Raw genomic sequence first — 17,499 nt, 5'->3', positions numbered from 1 at the left:
TTATCCTTTATAAATAGGCCCCTTGTTAGAGGAAAGAAAGACAGACTTCTTCCATTAGTTATTTTCTTCAAACTATATGGTTACGTGATCTAATTACTATACCTACATTCTTTGGGTAAATATATAATTACACTTGATGTATTGTCCCTATTCCGTACAATTTCTTCATATCACCACAGGCAAACGGCATGCTGCTGCCTGGGGCATAGCTAACAGCCTGCAGCCAGCAGTCTGCCGGGCAGCACAACCCGTGGCCTGACAGTGCAGCCCCATGCAGGCGGAGGGACCAGGCTCCTGGCACCCCACCGGAAGGCCGTCACGCGGCAGGCCACACCACAGCTGCGAGCTCTCCCACCAGCAGCTAGCCCCCGCACCCAATGCCCCATAGGGACCCCCAGCCTGGGCGGGGTGAGAGGAGGGTAGTGGTCCCATCCCTCACCTCAGCGCGGCACCACCCGGCCGCACCGCTTCCAACGCGCCACCAGTGACGTCACCCGCCTCCCAGCAGTGTCCCAGGGCTGACACGGCGCGTGGGCAGTGGGAGCGCACGGCGGCCGTGTGCTTAGGGGAACATGTCCGGGTGTACCTGGATGCTGGTTCTTTAGTGGTCTAGGCTATGCTGGGTAGGGGCTCGGGGGTGCGAGCAGTGGGCAGAGCACGACCCAGGGTGCAGGCGCAGGGCCGTGCCGCTCGCGCGCCAGTCAGCGTGCAGCCCTGGGCGTGGGCCTGAGATGCAGGGGGGACCAGACAGAGCACAGCCCCGGGGTGCCGTGCTGAACCGTGCCGCCTGGCGGCGCGCGGTATCTCGACCCATATGCAGCAGGAGGGCGGTGGAGCGGGAAGTGGGTGGGGTTGTCTCACTCCGCACAGCATTGGTGGGGCCTCTGCGCTGTTCTTGCTTACGCACAGGTAGGTGGCAGAGGGCGGCATAGGGTTCCGGTAACTAGCAGCATCCCGTCTCCCGGGGGCTGCTGGAAGCGGATGTCCTAGGGGGATCCCCTCGCTTACAGGGAGGAGCAGCGTCTCGGTTACCGGGGTCGAGCCCTTCCCGCTCCTATTGAGGCGCCTCCCCAGGAAGGAGAGGCTGCGGTCATCCCAGGGGCTTCTAAGGGGATGCTCACGCTTTAGCCTGGTTTTGGGGCGTGCCCTAATGCCCCTGGGGCTGGTAGCACCCTCCTGCAGGGCACCGGCACCAGCTGGTGCTGGTGACCCCGGGGTGGTGTGTGCAGGCACGGCTGGGCTGGGCCTAGCCTTTGGCTCGGCCTTGGCTCCATTAATCCTGTCTCTGTCCTTGTCCTGCCCCAAAATAGCTGCTACAGGCCTCAGCCTGAAGTCAGTGCTCACCAGGCCCTCCCTGGTTGGCATCCCTGCCTCGGGGGTCCCCCGGGACTGAGTGGGAGAGGCCTGGGTGTGGCCATGGGCCTTCAAACCAGGGGGGTGAGTTTTGGCACTGGTCGGTTACAGCAGTGAAGCTTTCCTACTGCCTGCCCTGCCTGTACATGGGGGGAAGGAAATGGGAAAGGTGTCTCTGACCTATAGTGTATTTTTGGTTGGGGATGCTGGAGGACATGCTCCCTACAGCTGTGACACAGCTAGGGGAGGTAACCCCAGCAGCTCCTGATGATCATCCTGGCACAGAAGGCTGATTGCAGCCCCTCCAGGATGGGGTTGGGGTGGGTGCTGTGGAGCACGACTGACCCCCAATGGGTCCCCACCATACCCTGGCTGGAGCAGCTAACCAGGCAAGGGAAACCCTGTCACATCCTCTGCCTCTTCCCTGCCCAGCCTTGTTCTATGATGGCTCCTGCCTGCACTCCTGCAAGCTCTCCAGCTCTTTGAATCTGCTGGCAGGATGTCTACATGCTTCTGCCATGGCTTATTGCTGGCTGTTAGACCCATGTTTGGTAGCAATAATTGTTTACTCCCTTCTCCACTATCCCTGTGCCTTTCTGCTGAGAAGGGTAAGGGATATATTTTTTGGGATCTTTAGCTTTGCTGGAGCTCACAGGTTGCCCAGTAGAGGGTCTAAACTCCCCCCTCCCCTGCAGGCCATGGAGTGAAACCCCCCATGTCCTAAATGAGTGGCTCCTACTGTGCAGCATACATGATGGTGTGCAGTGAGCTGGTTTCAGCTGGGATAGAGTTAATTTTCTTCCTAGTAGCTGGTGCAGTGCTGTGTTTTGGATATGGTGTGAGAACAATGTTGATAGGACACTGATGGTTTTAGTTGTTGCTGTGTGATGTTTATACTGAATCAAGGACTTTTCAGTTTCTTGGGCCTTGTCAGCCAGAGGGCTGGAGGGGCACAGGAAATTGGGAGGAGATATAGCTAGGACAGAAGACTTGAACTAGACAAAGAGGTATTCCATACCATATGACGTCATGCTGAGTATATAAACTGGGGGAAGAAGGAGGAAGGGGGGGACATCTGGCATTATGGCGTTTTGTCTTCCTGAGTAACCGTTACATGTGATGGAGCCCTGCTTTCCTGGGGATGGCTGAGCACCTGCCTGCCCATGGGAAGTGGTGAATTAATTCCTTGCTTTGCTTTGCTTGTGTGCATGGCTTTTGCTTTACCTATTAAATTGTTCTTATCTGAACCCTTGAGTTTTACATTCCTTTCTGATTCTCCTCCCCATCCCTCTGGGTGAGGGGAAGTGAGAAAGCGGCTGTGTGGTACTTGGTTGCCAGCTGGGGTTAAACCACGACATCAGCCGAGTGTGCAGCTTGCTTGCTGACTGGCAGCAGCAGGAGCTTGGTGCATCCTGAAGTTGTACATCCTGGCAGATTTGGGGAAGGGGAGCAGGAGGTCTGGGGAACAGGGACCTGTGGGACGCCCTCCTTTTCACTAGCTGAGCATGCCATCCTCCTGCCCTTGCTCGTCCCTGTGCCTGCCTTTGTGGTGGGCAGCCCAGAGGTGCTGCTGTTTGTGTCCCCTCCCTTTTGAGGGCAGGATATGCCCATCAGGAGTGGACAGGCCTAGGGATGTGTGGGAAATGAAGCAGTTAATGGCCAGAGCTGCTTCACCCCAGTGCTGGTGAGATTGTGGGCTGCCTGCAGCTGTGATTCCACTGCCAGTCCCCTGCCTGTTTCCCATGCCGAGCAGGGCTGCCTTCCCTGCAGGGGCAAGAGGATGCTCCTGCCCTAGCTGTGGGTAATAGCTGGGTGGTTGCAGAGGTGCTGTGGGGCTGGGCTCATCAGCCACTTATGTTCCCCAGGGGCAAGCCTGGCCCCAGCTGGAAGAAACCATCTCAGAGTCTAATGTGGCCACACAGCTGGGAAAGAGAAAGCGGGCTGAATTGGCTCAGCAGTGTGCAGCATTGTCACTGGCCAGGGCTGTTGACTCAGCCTTCCCATCAGCATGAGGCTGAGCCACCCATGCCCCCAGTGCCTGCTGTGCCTGTATATGCTGGTCACATAATGGAGGACCTGTCCAGAGCTGGGTCCAGCTTTTTGCTGGGTTAATTTTTGACCCATTTCCTTCTGCTGTTGTGCAAATTCTGGTGTGCAGGCAGAGCTGCTGCTGGCAGGAGTTGCAGTGGCCTGGGACCTGCCTGGCTATGCTGACAACCGTGCTGGCTGGGCAGGCAGCCCCATGCCTGCAAAAAGCCCTGGCAGTGGGGAAGTTTTCAGCTGATAATGCTTCCTGCAGCCAGCTTCCAGCACTGCTTCACCCCCAGCCCAGGGGTGGTCCAGAGTGGGGCCTTTCCAAAATTAGATTTGGCATTGCTGTAAAAAAACCCCTCGACCAACCAACAAACCCAAACCTAATGCAGAGTCTCCCTTAGAAAGGGCACGTTAAAAACTTGAGAAGTTGTTGTGTTTGAAGATTTGTGGCTTGTTCTGGAAACTTGCTGTGATTGTGCTGGCAGGCTGCTTTGATGCTATTAAATTTTGGTTGGTGTTTTTTGGTTGGTTTTTTTGTTCTTTTTTAAGATAAAAAATATATGTGTCTGTTCTCGCAGTGCTAAACTCAGCCAATACAAATATAGCAGTTACATCATGTGATAGAAAACTCACACTCAGTGGTTCCTTGGGCTGGTGTGGTGCTGGCTCTCTGCAGCTGACCCTACTTGTACTGGCCCTGCCTTTAAGCAGAGCCCCAATCCAGGAGACCTCCACCACTGTGATGGTTTTGCTTGCCTAGTGCAGGGTGAAATGGAGGCAGCTGGGACAGCTCCCAAGGGGGATGTACCCCACCAAGAACTCTTCTGCCCCCATTTTGAGATCATCTCAGGAGCATGCTCATGGCTCAGAGGGTTGCACGCAGCTTGCCATAAAATGCAGAAGTGCCTTAATTTGGCTGCCAGCTGGCTGGCTTGCTGCTCCAGTGCCTTATCTGTCTTTGCATACCAACAACCGATTGCAGACAGGTTTGCTTGCTCTGGAGGCAAGCTAGCGCAGAAATTTGGTGTGTGTTCATCGAGACTTGGTTGGTTGGTTTATTTTTTTCTTTTCAGAGAGACAGCTTGAATTTTGCTGTCCTTTTCCTTTATTTTTCTGGTTTGCAGCACCAGGTTCCCGTGTTGTCCTGTCCCTTACATCTAGTCCAGCTTTTCTTTCCTCATCTGGTACCTGGAGGGGAGAGGTCTGCAGGGGCCGAGCCCTTCATCGGTGCCCTCACAGGAGGAAGTGTGTGGGCAGATTTTCAAACCCCATGTGATTAATTGCCACATTTGCTGACAAATCTCTCCAGGGTTTAAGGAGGTGTACTTCTTACGCAGCAGAGAGTGTTTCTGCTTTAGATGCTATCAGCAAAGTTCAACTGCCAGAGCCTGAACTATTTCCGTAGAATATGAGAATTAAAATGAACCATCTATCTCCCTTTCCTCCAAGGACTTGCTTGATGTTGTAAGCATCTTCCCCTCTAAGCTCTGTCGTATTTGTAAGAGTTCAGGAGTAGGAAGGCTTGAGCAGTCATCCTCCTGCGAGGTCTTGGAAAGCGCAGTGGCCCTTGTGAAGGGCATGCAAAGGGGTGCCTCTGGTACAGCACCTGATTTTGGGTGGCTCTGGGAGGACAAGAGGAGGCTGCAGAAATGACCAGGGCAGGAGTGACACTGGCATGGCCTGGCTCCTCTCGGTTCCTCTCTGCCATATGGCATCCTCCCCTCCTCTTCCTTCATGGTCTCTGGCCTTGTCCTGGTGGTGGCATGTTCTCCTTTTCCTGCAGAGGGACAGAGAGCAGCTTTATGCTCAACTCGAGGATATTTTTAGATCTAGAGAAGAGTACTGGCCTGGTGACCACAGCAGCCTGCCCTGTGTAAGAAATATTCAAAAAGCCCTTTCTATGGCAGGGTGTTCCTCATCCCTTCAGTTCTGCAGCTTTGCTGGTGTTTTTGGGTGGACAGCAATGGCACACATAGGTGCCTCTGTTGCCTCCCGCTGCCAGCAGACTCCCTTGCTCCAGACCCAAAATGCATTTAATTCCTCATCAGCAGAGTCAGTGGGGGCCATGGGCCTCCACAGAAACATTTCTGAACAGCTTAGGAATGTGGAGCTGGAGTGGCTCCATGTGCTGGCAGAGGTGGTAAGCTCCTCTGTCCCTGCCTCCCACCCAGCTTTGTGGCTCTGCAGGAGCAGGACCCCTGCCCTCCGTCTCTCCTTGCTCTGACTTACTCCTGCCCAAAATTGGATGCAGGAACTTTTTATCCATGACAGGTCCAGCCCCTAGCCTGCTTGGGTCCACAGTTGGAAACAGCCCGCACCAGTGTGCCCCCTTCCATGGGGGACTGAAGCTGGCAGCACCAGGCAGCGATGCACAGGCTTGCTATCTGCTGCTGTGGTGCAAGGCAGGTGAGGGAGGCTGCTAGCAACCCTTGCCCAAGAACCTTCCTGGGCCAGGCTGAGGATGCATGTGGTCAGCAACCTTTCCCTGACAGCCATAATAGGAGGCCTGGTAGGAGAAAATCAGTCTAAGAGGACAAGCAGATATGGTGCATCCTGCCAGTGCTCTTGTGTCTTCCTACCAGCTGGGGTTTAAGGAAAAGGCAGCCTGGGTCAAAACAGAGCAGGGGATTCCTTCCCCATGAGCAGGCTCTCAGGGAGAGGAAAAGGGGTGTAACTACTGGAGAGTGTCAGGTTGGGGCCGGCTGGGGACTGGGGATGCTAAGAAGGGCACGGAGAAGGACCTGGTACAGGGACCCCAAGGCATGTAGCAACCTGGGAAAGCACTGAAAGCTTCTGCATGGTGCATAAACCCAAAGGAAAGGGCTCACCCTACAAGCCACAGCAGGCAAGTGTGTGGGCTTATTTACAACCTCCTTTTTTTATTTCTTTCTGATTTTGCTTTGCTGTAAGAATATCATTATTCTAATTAGATGTTATTAAACCTGGTGTTTCGGAGCCCTGTTGAGGGGTGCTTGCTCTGAAGCTGATTTATGCAATCTTTCAAGCTTGAAGCTGATCCTTCAAGCTGGGCCCAGATTGGGCCCCATTTCAGATGGCATGGTGCAGCTCTCATGTGCCCTTGCAGCATGAGCTGCAGCAGCTGGGTCACTTGCCCTCCTGCACATGGGCTCCCCTGCCCTGGGTTTGTGCCACAGCTGCTGCCGTAGACCCCAGTCTTCAAGCACCAATGTGGGTACTCAGCATGAGTGGTGCTTTCCCCAGGTAATTATTTTTAATGGGTGGGTTCAGTGCCTGGTGCCCTTATCTTCTCTGAGTGATTCCAGGCTTTTCCATCCCTTCAGGTCCCTTTGTGCTCAGGCTTCCAGCTCAGCACTGTCTGCTGGTGACATGGGGAGCCCTGATAGCCAGGGCAGGGCCCTACGAGCTCCAGGTCAAAGCTTGGTTTTCCTCTTGTGGCTTCTTTGTCACGGCAGGTTTAATTATAACCCCTTCCATCTCACTTTCCTGTGTTCCTGCACACTCGCTTCCTTCTTGCTGACAGCATCTCCACTAAGTACCAGCTGTTGTCACTCCTGCAGACAAGCAAAATAGGCTTTGGGACCTTGGGACGGGGAGACGAGGGTCCCAACGCTGGCCAGAGACCCCGGGGTCAGCATGGAGTTGGAAAGCAGGGACCCCCTTGTGGGCTCACCAGTACAGGGTGCAGCCCTTGCTTGCTGCTAGAAGCCAGGTCCCAGCTTTTGGGGAGAAGAGGTGCTGCTGGAGGAAGTACCCTGCACATTGGACGGGACCATACAGCGACAGTAGTCAGAGCTAACCTGGCTGTCTCCTCCAGCAGGTGACATAGGAGTGGGGAAAGCTGAGCCACCACCATGGTTGCCCTCTCACTGAAGATCAGCATCAGCAATGTGGTGAAGACGATGCAGTTTGAGCCCTCTACCATGGTGCATGATGCCTGCCAGATGATCTGTGAGCAGCTGCCTGAGGCCCAGATGGGACAGTGTAAGTCTGTGATGGGGCTGTCCGCTGTACTTCTGTGCCAGGGCCACTCTGGCTTGGCTCCTGGCATGTCACTGGCTTCCCTTTCCTCTCTTGTCCCCATGCCTGTCTGGGTTTTCCCAGCCAGCACAGAGCAGTGGGGGTGTGGGGGGAGCAAGGTCCAAGTCCTCCTGTCTGGTTGAGGCAAGAGGCTGAGCTCATTGGGCTCCCTCCTTGACACCCCAGAAGAAATTTGGGAGCTTGGGAGACAGGAAAACACATTTGGAAATGAAATGTTCATCAAGCTCTTTGAGCCTGCTGCCCTTTCTGTCTCTGTTCCTCTCTCCTACTTGGATTAATCACCACTAGCCAGGACTAGGTGGGTTTAAACAGTTACAAGGGTCGTAGCAAGCATTAATAAACCATTTAAGTTAATTTTTTCTTTCTTGGGGAATATATAGTCCTCGGTCAGGTCTGTCTGCCCTGGCAGCTCTCTGTCAGACTCTGTGCTGGTGCTCCATTACCTTGCTAAGCTTTCTCAGCTCTAATATCTCCCTGCTGCTGCAAGGCTCAAAAGTAAGCTTATGGCACATGAGCTCATGATGCAATTCATGCCCACATGGATGTGGTCTGTCCCCAGCGGGGTGTGGGGGTGTGGGGGCTTGAAAACGGGACATCATCTTGGGGGCTTTCCTGGATCCCTGCCGCCTCCAAAAGTGGCTCTGCCACTGAGGAGTCTCTGCCACTGAGGAGAGCTATGCATTGGGCAGGTAGCAAACAGGAGGTCAGGAGTTGTGGGAAGAGGAGAGAAAGGGGAGTATGGTGACATCTGGGAACTGTAAATTCCTCATGGATGAAAGGTAATGCCTTCTCATGGGGTGCCCAGCTGGCCCGTGGGGGACAGTCTGGCAGATCACAGCTTTCAGTTTCAGAGAGGGACTGGATGTTTTTATGTGGATGCAGGGCTTTAATGGTATTGGAAGAAGCATTGCATTTTCCTGCTCCTGGGTGTGAGCCAGCCTGCTTATGTTAAAAAAAAAAAAAAAAAAAGGCAAGGGGAAAGCCTTAAAGGGAACTGGGAACTGCTTATTCCCAAGTTCCTTTTCAGTTGCTCACAGCTTTTCTTTTCCCATCTGTTCCTTGCAGCTTTTGTGTCTCTTAGCTCTTCTTACTCAGTGACATTCGGGGGTCCCTTTTTGAGCTGCCCTGGTTTATTTGTGACCTTTGGACTGGGGGAGCTTCGGTGTAGGTTTCCAGCCCAGCTCTTGCTGTCTGAGGAAGCACCTCTCCCTACCCAAGCTATGGATCTGGGCCAAGCTGCTCAGTTTTCAGTGCTTTAGAATTATCCTCTTAGAATTTGCTTTGAAAATAGTGCTTGCTTTTTTTTTTTTTCCCAATTAAAAAAAAAAAAAAAGAAGGCAAACCTCAGTGATTTTTTTCTGCTCCCTGTTTAGTAGGTAGGATCCTAACTGCAGTGTTAGCCAGGCAGGAGTGAGGTGCTTGGGAATTTGTCCCTCCCCCACAGAGAGCTGCCAATGAGATGACTCATTATAAATTTAGCAGTCAGCCAAGACAGCCTGTGGCACTGGATTGCTGGAAAGGTGGAGAAGGACCTTTCCCAGGGGAAAGCCTGGCCTCTTGCAGCAAGAAGACGCAGCCATCCCCATGGGTCCAAATTGGGGTGCCACTGCCTGGGCATCAGCAGCAATGCTCTCACTGGGTACCCCAGCCCTGAGGGAGCAGAATTTGGTGAACAGCACTTCTACACTTTCTCATCACCTCTGAGACTATGTAAGCTTTGATCCTGTCCTCCTTCAGCCTCCTCCCCAAACTGAGGAGTCCCAGCTCCTTTAGTCCCTTGTACCAAAGCTCCATCATTTAAGTTGCCCCTCTCTGTATCTTTTCACACTCTGCTATGTCCTTCTGGGGAGATGCAGATCATACCACCACAGAGTACTCAGTGTGGATGTGCCTAGGTTTTATACACCAGTTTCCAGCACCCTTCCTGGTGATGCCCAGCGTTTTACTACCTTGCTTTGGCCACTGCTACATGTTGCACTGAAGATTTCAGAGAGCTGTCGACCACGACTCCAAGCTCTTCCTTCAGTTGTGGTCAATCCCAAGTTTGGCATTGTGTAGGCATGCTTCAGATGATTTTTTCTGTAGATAACTATGGTAAAACATGTACCTTGAGGCTTGCTTGCCATCTTTCTGCTGGGCTTCAGCATGCACAGTACTGCTGTGCTTCATGTGCTAGGCTGCAGCACATCCCTGGGCACAGGCTGGCATCTTGGTAGCCCTGTCCTGCTCAGGATTACCCTAGCAGAGACTTTACCTATTTTTCAGCCAATGATTTTGGGCTGTTCCTCTCGGATGAAGACCCAAAGAAAGCTGTTGCGACGGAGGGAAGACACAGTCACTCAATATGAGTGATCAGCAGACTTCGTTTATTGTCTCTTACAGTCACCTTTTATGCCTTCTTATAATTAGCTCATACATATTACAAAAGTTAAGCTCATTATTGGTTAGTTGCCTAAATACCAAGCCCACCCCTAGTTTCTCTTCTGTAGTTTTCTGTTCCCACCTGCAACATTCTTTTCCCACCAAAATCTTCCTGTTATTGTGTAACAAGGACAGCCAAAGACAGTGTATTTTGCTTTACTTCAGATAAGCTGAGAGCGATGTGCATTTTTGTCCAGCCAGCTGGACTATGTCTATGTGACCCTTTTCAGCTAGCCAGTTATCCACAATTCCCCCGTTTTTATTTTGGGCGACATAGGCTTGGTTGACCATTTTCAATAACAGTGTTTTAACACAGGAAAATACACAGCCAACTTATAAAATGTCAGTTCAGAAGTATAATTCCTGAAATACTTGAAAAATAAAGTTAGCTTGAAGCTTTAATTTAGATGCTCTTTCTGTTCCAGTGATATAAAAAGTTTAAAAAATTCAAAGGTAATTTTAAAGTTCTGAACATGGACTAATGCAAGCTCAAAACCCCAAAAGAAACCAAACTGATGTTTGACTAGGAATATTTGCAAATATTTTAGTGGAAAATCCCTGACCATTAACAATTTTTTGTCCAAATAACAACTGCCCTTATGCAACCAACCAGTCCATACATTTTCTGAAGAATACCTCATTGATATCAAAGAATTAACAAAGGGAAAAAATTAGTTTTAAGCTATATACATTCATAAGTGGATTTTTCAATAGTTACATACAGATTTACACACTAAGCCATAATGGCTTGTAGGTGATACACACAAGAAGAGTACGTTGCTTATCTGTCTGAATGTCTATGCTAAATTTGACAACTATGCCACAAGCCAAGCCTACATGGGTGCTGTGTTATGCACGTTCCTTAACAAACAGAAGTATAATAGGTAAATTCCCAAGATCTAGTCCCCAACCTAATTATATTATTTTGTAGCCAATTAAGGAAAATAACACAAATGTGCATATCTACATGTGCACACACCTTTTAGTTCAGAACCAATCTGTGATATAAGGCCTTAGCCTTATGGCATCATCAAATCTTAACGAGTACAGTAATTAAAAATGCAGTCTTACTGTAAGTGCGATTTATGCTGACATTCCCTCAAATGCTACACGTGAGTATTTCTCACTCAACTGCCTCAAGGTAAAATAGTAGTACTCGTTAATATGTATTAAAAAATCATTAATTCTCTACAATAGCAGTTGACTTCCATAACACTATGTAAGCAAAAGAGGCCTAAGATGGGTTTTCTGAATACTAACAATTTATTTTAGACTGTCTAAACTCAGGTCTTGAAAGATTTCACTCTGCCAGACATAGAAACACTGTTGCACTCCAGTTGTGATATCCCTTTTCCCAAGTTGTCACATGCACATCTCGCTCAAGCAACATTATTGTTAAAGTTTCTCTCTGCTACATAAAAGCATATTGCACTTGTAGATATAAAAGACAGCACCCTTACTTAGATTATTACCTTATTACCTCATAACTCTTAGTATACCTTGTATCTCTGATTTCATCACTTCAAAAATTCACCAGAAGCAGATAAAACCACAGCATCAGACTAAACTACACCTTAACTGCTGATTCAAATAAAGGCATTCTCTTCCACATATGCCTAATGCTTACAAATAATTTTGGCTGGTTTTGATCAAAAAACTATTATTACAATAATGATCAAAAATAATAATCCCATTTGCAAAATGCCTTTAAGCCAGCCTCCTAGTCCCAACCAATTTCCACATTCAGAATACAGCATAAATACAGAATACAGAATAAATTATCTCCATCAAGGCAAAAAGGCTTCTCTTTAAGCACAGAGATGTTTGCTAGGTCAAGGCAGAAACCCATTTCTTGTAGGTGACATCTGAAGCACCTTTTTTTTTTTTTTTTTTTTGGTGGGTTTGTAATCAAGTCCGTATTTTTCCTTGAGAAGCTTAAGCTGTTCCTCTTGTTTCAGGAGTGTTTCCAACTCTGATTTGTCGAATAGGTCCGTATTTCCCAAAGATATCATACATTTCCTCCGCTGTGATTTCATACGGCAGGTTCCGAATATAAAGGATCCGATTGACCTCTGGGGGCAGCCAGATGTCAGCTCGCTTGGCCGCTTGCATTGCCATGGCGCCGATCGGAGCGGGGGGGGTGGAGGGGGGGGGTGCAGCCTCGGAGAGAAACCGCGGCCGGGACGGGGCCTGCCGGACCGCACGCCGCCGCTCGCCGCTGCCGCGGGGGTCCCGGATGCTATTCCATGCGTTAATAACCCGGGTAATTCCTTTTTACAATCTATGTCCCGAACGCTCCGCTTTTCTAAAAAGCATATGAGCGAATCATACGTCGCTTGTCTCTCCATACCTTCGTCAGCGCTGTTGCAGCCTTTGCGAGACTTCGGCGACGCGTGGCCGGCGGGACCCTCTGTAGGTGCTCCCGGGCGCGGGGACTGTGCCCTTCCGCCTCCTGCGCTGCTTTCAGGACCGGTACCCGAATCTCCGTCGAACCGTGGCTCGCAGGTTCAGCCCTCTCTAGGGTCCCTGTTCGGGCGCCATTTGTTGCGACGGAGGGAAGACACAGTCACTCAATATGAGTGATCAGCAGACTTCGTTTATTGTCTCTTACAGTCACCTTTTATGCCTTCTTATAATTAGCTCATACATATTACAAAAGTTAAGCTCATTATTGGTTAGTTGCCTAAATACCAAGCCCACCCCTAGTTTCTCTTCTGTAGTTTTCTGTTCCCACCTGCAACGTTCTTTTCCCACCAAAATCTTCCTGTTATTGTGTAACAAGGACAGCCAAAGACAGTGTATTTTGCTTTACTTCAGATAAGCTGAGAGCGATGTGCATTTTTGTCCAGCCAGCTGGACTATGTCTATGTGACCCTTTTCAGCTAGCCAGTTATCCACAGAAAGCGATCTGGCTGGAGGCTGGGAAAGCTCTGGACTCTGGACTACTACATGCTTCGCAATGGGGTAAGCATCCTTCCCACATCCTTCCAGCTGGTACCCACCTTGGCTCTGTGGTCAGAAATGCACACAGTGGGGAGGTGTTGCAGGTGCCTGCCCTGCTGCCTTGCATTGTGCCTGGATGTACCCAATGTCCCCCTCCCAATTGCACTGGGAAGATGGGAGCTGTCAGCACAGTGGCAGGATGCGGGTGCCCTGCACCTGTGCTGCTGCTGGGATCTGTGCTCTGTTGTGCTCACAAGACACCATGGAGTACAAGAAGCAGCAGTGGCCCCTGAAGATCCACATGCTGAATGGAACAGTGAAAACAATAATGGTAGATGACTCCAAAACAGTCATAGACATGCTCGTGACAATCTGTGCCCAGATTGGTGAGAGGAGGGAGCAGCAGCAAGGGGAAGAAAGGGAAGTGGGGAGAGATGGAAGCGTCTGGTGGGGGGGGTACCAGGGTACTGGCAGCAGCTCTGCAGCAGATAGCCTGGCAGTAGGGACGTCTGAAGGACGCATGATTCTGGGGAGGGGACACCGCTCTGCACCCCTGTGTTGCTCTATGCTCTGTATTTGGCAGCGATGTCATGTTGAGCTCAGTCCTTTGTGCTCCTGCAGGCATCATCAACTACGATGAGTACTCACTTGTTCAGGAGATTATGGAAGAGAAGAAGGAGGAGATTACTGGCACCCTCAAGAAGGACAAGACTCTGCTGCGAGATGAGAAGATGGAGAAGTTCAAGCAGAAGTTGCACACAGATGATGAGTGTACATGCCTGCACATGCTGGTTATGCTAAGTCAAGGATTTTTTGGTTCCTTGGGCCTTGCCAGCAAGAGGGCTGGAGGGGCACAAGAGACTGGGAAGGGACACAGTCAGGTCAGCTGACCTGAACCAGCCAAAGAGTATTCCATACCATGGGACGTCATGCTTGGTATATAAACTTGAAGGGTTATTTGGGGGAGGGTGGGGTGGGGTGGAGGGATTGTTGCTTAGGTACTGGCTGGGCATCAGTCAGCCAGTGGTGAGCAGTTGTACTGTGCATCACTTGTTTTTCTTTCTCCCTTTGAATTTTATCCTTTTCCCCACCTTTTCATTATAACTGTTGTTATTGTTCTTGTTGTTGGTCTTACCTTTTTTATTCTGTTAAAATTATTAAATTGTTCTTATCTCAACCCTCAAGTTTTACATTCCTTTCTGATTCTCCTCCCCATCCCTCCAGGTGAAGAGGGAGTGAGCAAGTGGCTGTGTGGTGCTTGGTTACTGGCTGGGATTAAACCATGACAATTGCCCAGTTGATTGTCAGCTACATCAACATCATCCTAAAAAAGGTGAGGATGTGCTGGGAAGGGCAGCTAGGTGCTAATAACCATCTCCCCTCTGGAGAGGGGTGCAGGGTGCTCCTTCCAACTATCTCCAGACAGCCATTGGCACATGGTGCTGCTGGGGGGGGGGGGATGGGACCTCATGTCCCTGGTATGGTGTCTGGGCTGCGGGAGGAGGGGGAGGCTGGGAGGTGTGTGCTGGCTGACATGTTTTCTCTTTCCCTCCACAGAAAAAGAGCAAAACCCACTTTGGACTGGAGGGGGATGAGGAGTCTACCATGCTGGAAGACTCCATGTCTCCAAAGAAGTAAGTTCTCTAGGAGTAAGTTAGCTGCCAACCAGAAGTTGAATACAGAGCAAGTTCCATCCAAGCTTGCAGCACAACGTGTCTGGAGGAAGAGCTGCCAGTCCTTTGGCAGCAGCGCTCCTGGAGAGCCTGGTACCAGGGCTGTGGGCATCCCTTGACCTGGTATTTCTCCCTGATTCAGGTCAACCGTCTTGCAGCAACAGTTTAACCATTTAGGCAAGGTGGAGCTGGGCTTGGTTGCCCTGCCAGCCATCATGCGGACAGGGGCTGGAGTGTCAGAAAACTTCCAAGTGGGCATGATGCCGCAGGCTCAACTGCAAATCACTAGTGGCCAGATGTACTGAGGGCACATGCCTCCCCTGGTAAGCTCTCCCCATGTCCACCATGGGGCACAGACTCTGAGAGGTGTCTGTCAGGCTCATGTAGACCCATCCATTTGGGTCCATGGCCAGGCATTTGCTTGCCATGAAGAGCAGGGGCTCTGTGCTTGCTGGCCTGGCTGAGCTGCTGTCCTTCTGCAAACTTGAGCTCCACCCTGGTGTTTTCCCCTGGCTGGCAGCCAGTCTCTCCTTCAGGTTGTGCCACCCCAAGCTCCTGTGCCCAGCCAGCCCCACCAGTGCCATGGTTTGCAGCAAAGCCTTGTGCCTGGTGTTGGTTCTGCTCCCCTGCATCCTTCTCCGCAGCTGGAGAAGCATTCAAAAAGGTCCCTCTGTATCTGCTCCCAAAGAGCTGCCTAGCTGCAGGACTCATACCCACTCTGGGGAGATGCTTTGCAGTGGGCTGGGGCATTTCCCAGGGGGAGGTGCAGAGGGGAGACCCCCTTTTTGCTGGATGCATTCCCCTTTTGTGGTGGTGCTTGCCTAGAGTGCTGTCATCAACAGCATGTTATGCATGTTGTGAGGGGGTGATGTGTAAGCTGAATATTTGAGCCTGGATATGGAGCCCCTGGCATACCTCAATCTGTCCCTTTGTTGCAGACTTTAGCCTAGCAAGCCCTAGTTGGCAACATCAACTCCAGCATGCAGGCTGTGCATGCAGCCCAGGCCACGCTGGATGACTTTGAGACCTTGCCACCCCTTGGGCAGGATGCTGTGAGTGCCAGGTGAAGGAAGGTGTGCTGGAGGGAACCTTGATGAAGGTTGCTGGTGAGGCTAGCCACATTCCTAGGAGGGGTGTTGGCAGATCCCAGGAAGATCTGCTGCCTGCAAAAAGGTGGGGTTGTATCCAGCTCTGGGGGCAGGAGTGGAGGGGGGGCACTTGGTCAAGTCGCTTGGTCAGGATGGGCTGTGGAGTTTTGGGTGGGGACAGCTCTTCCTTCCCTCTTTCTTGTCTCCTCTCCTGCATCATTCATTCTGTGTGAGCATGGGTGCAGCTCCCCACCTCTGCGGCGAATGAAGAGACGGGACGCAGCTTGATGCAAGCAAATGTCCCTTTATTAGTGATTTTCTTACAATTATATACGTTTCTACCTTCTACATATTACACACTGATTGGTTAAATCTTAAGCGTAAAAAACACTGATTGGTTGATATTTAAGGCACACCGTTAGAACAATAGGAACTTACTAGTTTATCTTGACATAGCAATGATTTCTATTCCAAGGTTAGGGAGTTTCTTTCTACGCGGCTTTCTTGATTACATATTGGCGCCATCCATTCCCTTATCTGGCTACTTGTTTCTCTGTCCGTCTGGTTGCCTCCTCAACTGTAACGGCTCAGGGGTCTGCAGTTAGCTTGTTCCTTTGCTCCCAGGGCTTGTGCCCTACAAGTTCTAACAAGTCTCTATTCATCAGGCTATCAGTACTTGGACTCTTGTCCTTGAGGCCTTGTCCTACATCTCCCCCTTCCTGTTGCACAAAAAGAACCCCTGAAATCGAGCAAAAACAAGGCACAAGTAATAGAACAAATAAAAAACCAACTAAGACATATTATCAATGTAAAAATAACCAACTGTCTTTGTTCCGTACAATTTTACAATTTCCCCTTTTTGTTTTTGAACAGCTAGTACCAGGTTTGCCATGTTCTGCAGGGCCCTTGCAAACATGACAGCAACCAAGGTAATAGCAAACAAACAATACTGCCAATTGAGTGAATGGATGCCAAAAAAGGCTGACATTTTCTCAGATTTTGATAACATGTTGCTGCAATGGGGCGCCTAAAATCCATTCAGCACATACCATCAAAATCCTCACAGCCATGTCCCTGAACCAACAACAAAAAGCAGTGGCAATTTTGACTCACATTCCTAACTGCCTACCAAACAAGGTGATTTAACTCTTTAATGCTTTCCCTGCTGTTACTCTGGATAAGAGAAGAACCCCTGCGACACGTTCCCATCATAGCCTCCTACTACATTAGCATCTACAGAAAGACAATTATCGACAAAGTGTAAACAATATCAGCTTCTTTTGGATTAACATTATACATAGATGGAAGGGCACACCAAACAAGAACTGGTTCAGTCAAAAATTTCGAAACATAGCATGCCTTCTCTGAAGAAACACTTTTACCATAACAGAGAAGCCCCTATTTACATCTCTGAGCCCGGACACAAACCGCAGCTGTATGCGCCACCAGGCTCAGGGCAGAAACCATTCATGTAGTTACATAGCTATATATCACTACAAGCATGCAGACACCTATTAAACACTAAATAGCCATGTTTATCTTTCCTATTCTCCTTCACAATACCCAGCTGTTCTCTCATCTCTTGTTAGGTCAAATATTCTCCAGCTTCCTCTCCTATATCTCTCTTCAGACATTCTCTATCCTCCTCTTTGCTTGTTAATTGCGACAAGGCAAAGGTTGTGTGTAGCTGGGTGACCATGACCTGATTTATGTTACAATCAACTAAACACTGAATACAGGAAAAAAAAGGTATGGGAGACATAAGGCAAACATCAATAAGGTGGTTAAAGATAATTATAATAAATCCTGTAATACTTTTGAGTCATGGCCCAAAGTTTCCCAGCCGTGAGAAGAGACCAAAGGCATCCTGCCCCTGGCTCTGTTGCAGATCTTTGTTTTAAGGCTTTTGAGTTTTGTATACTTTTGTAAATTAATTCACAGTGGTCACTCAGATTCACGTAACACAT

The 17,499-nt window shown here is 50.0% G+C and overlaps 1 pseudogene; it reads left to right on the top strand.

Moving 5' to 3' along the window:
• The first annotated feature begins 797 nt into the window (after positions 1-797).
• Positions 798-17,499, top strand: part of LOC130142104 (talin-1-like) — a 54,051-nt pseudogene continuing 37,349 nt past the window's right edge.

Source organism: Falco biarmicus, chromosome W (genome assembly GCF_023638135.1).
Source record: "Falco biarmicus isolate bFalBia1 chromosome W, bFalBia1.pri, whole genome shotgun sequence".
Taxonomy (NCBI): Eukaryota; Metazoa; Chordata; class Aves; order Falconiformes; family Falconidae; genus Falco; species Falco biarmicus.
The sequence above is the reverse complement of the archived record's forward strand: the minus strand, read 5'-3'. Positions and strand labels throughout refer to the sequence as shown.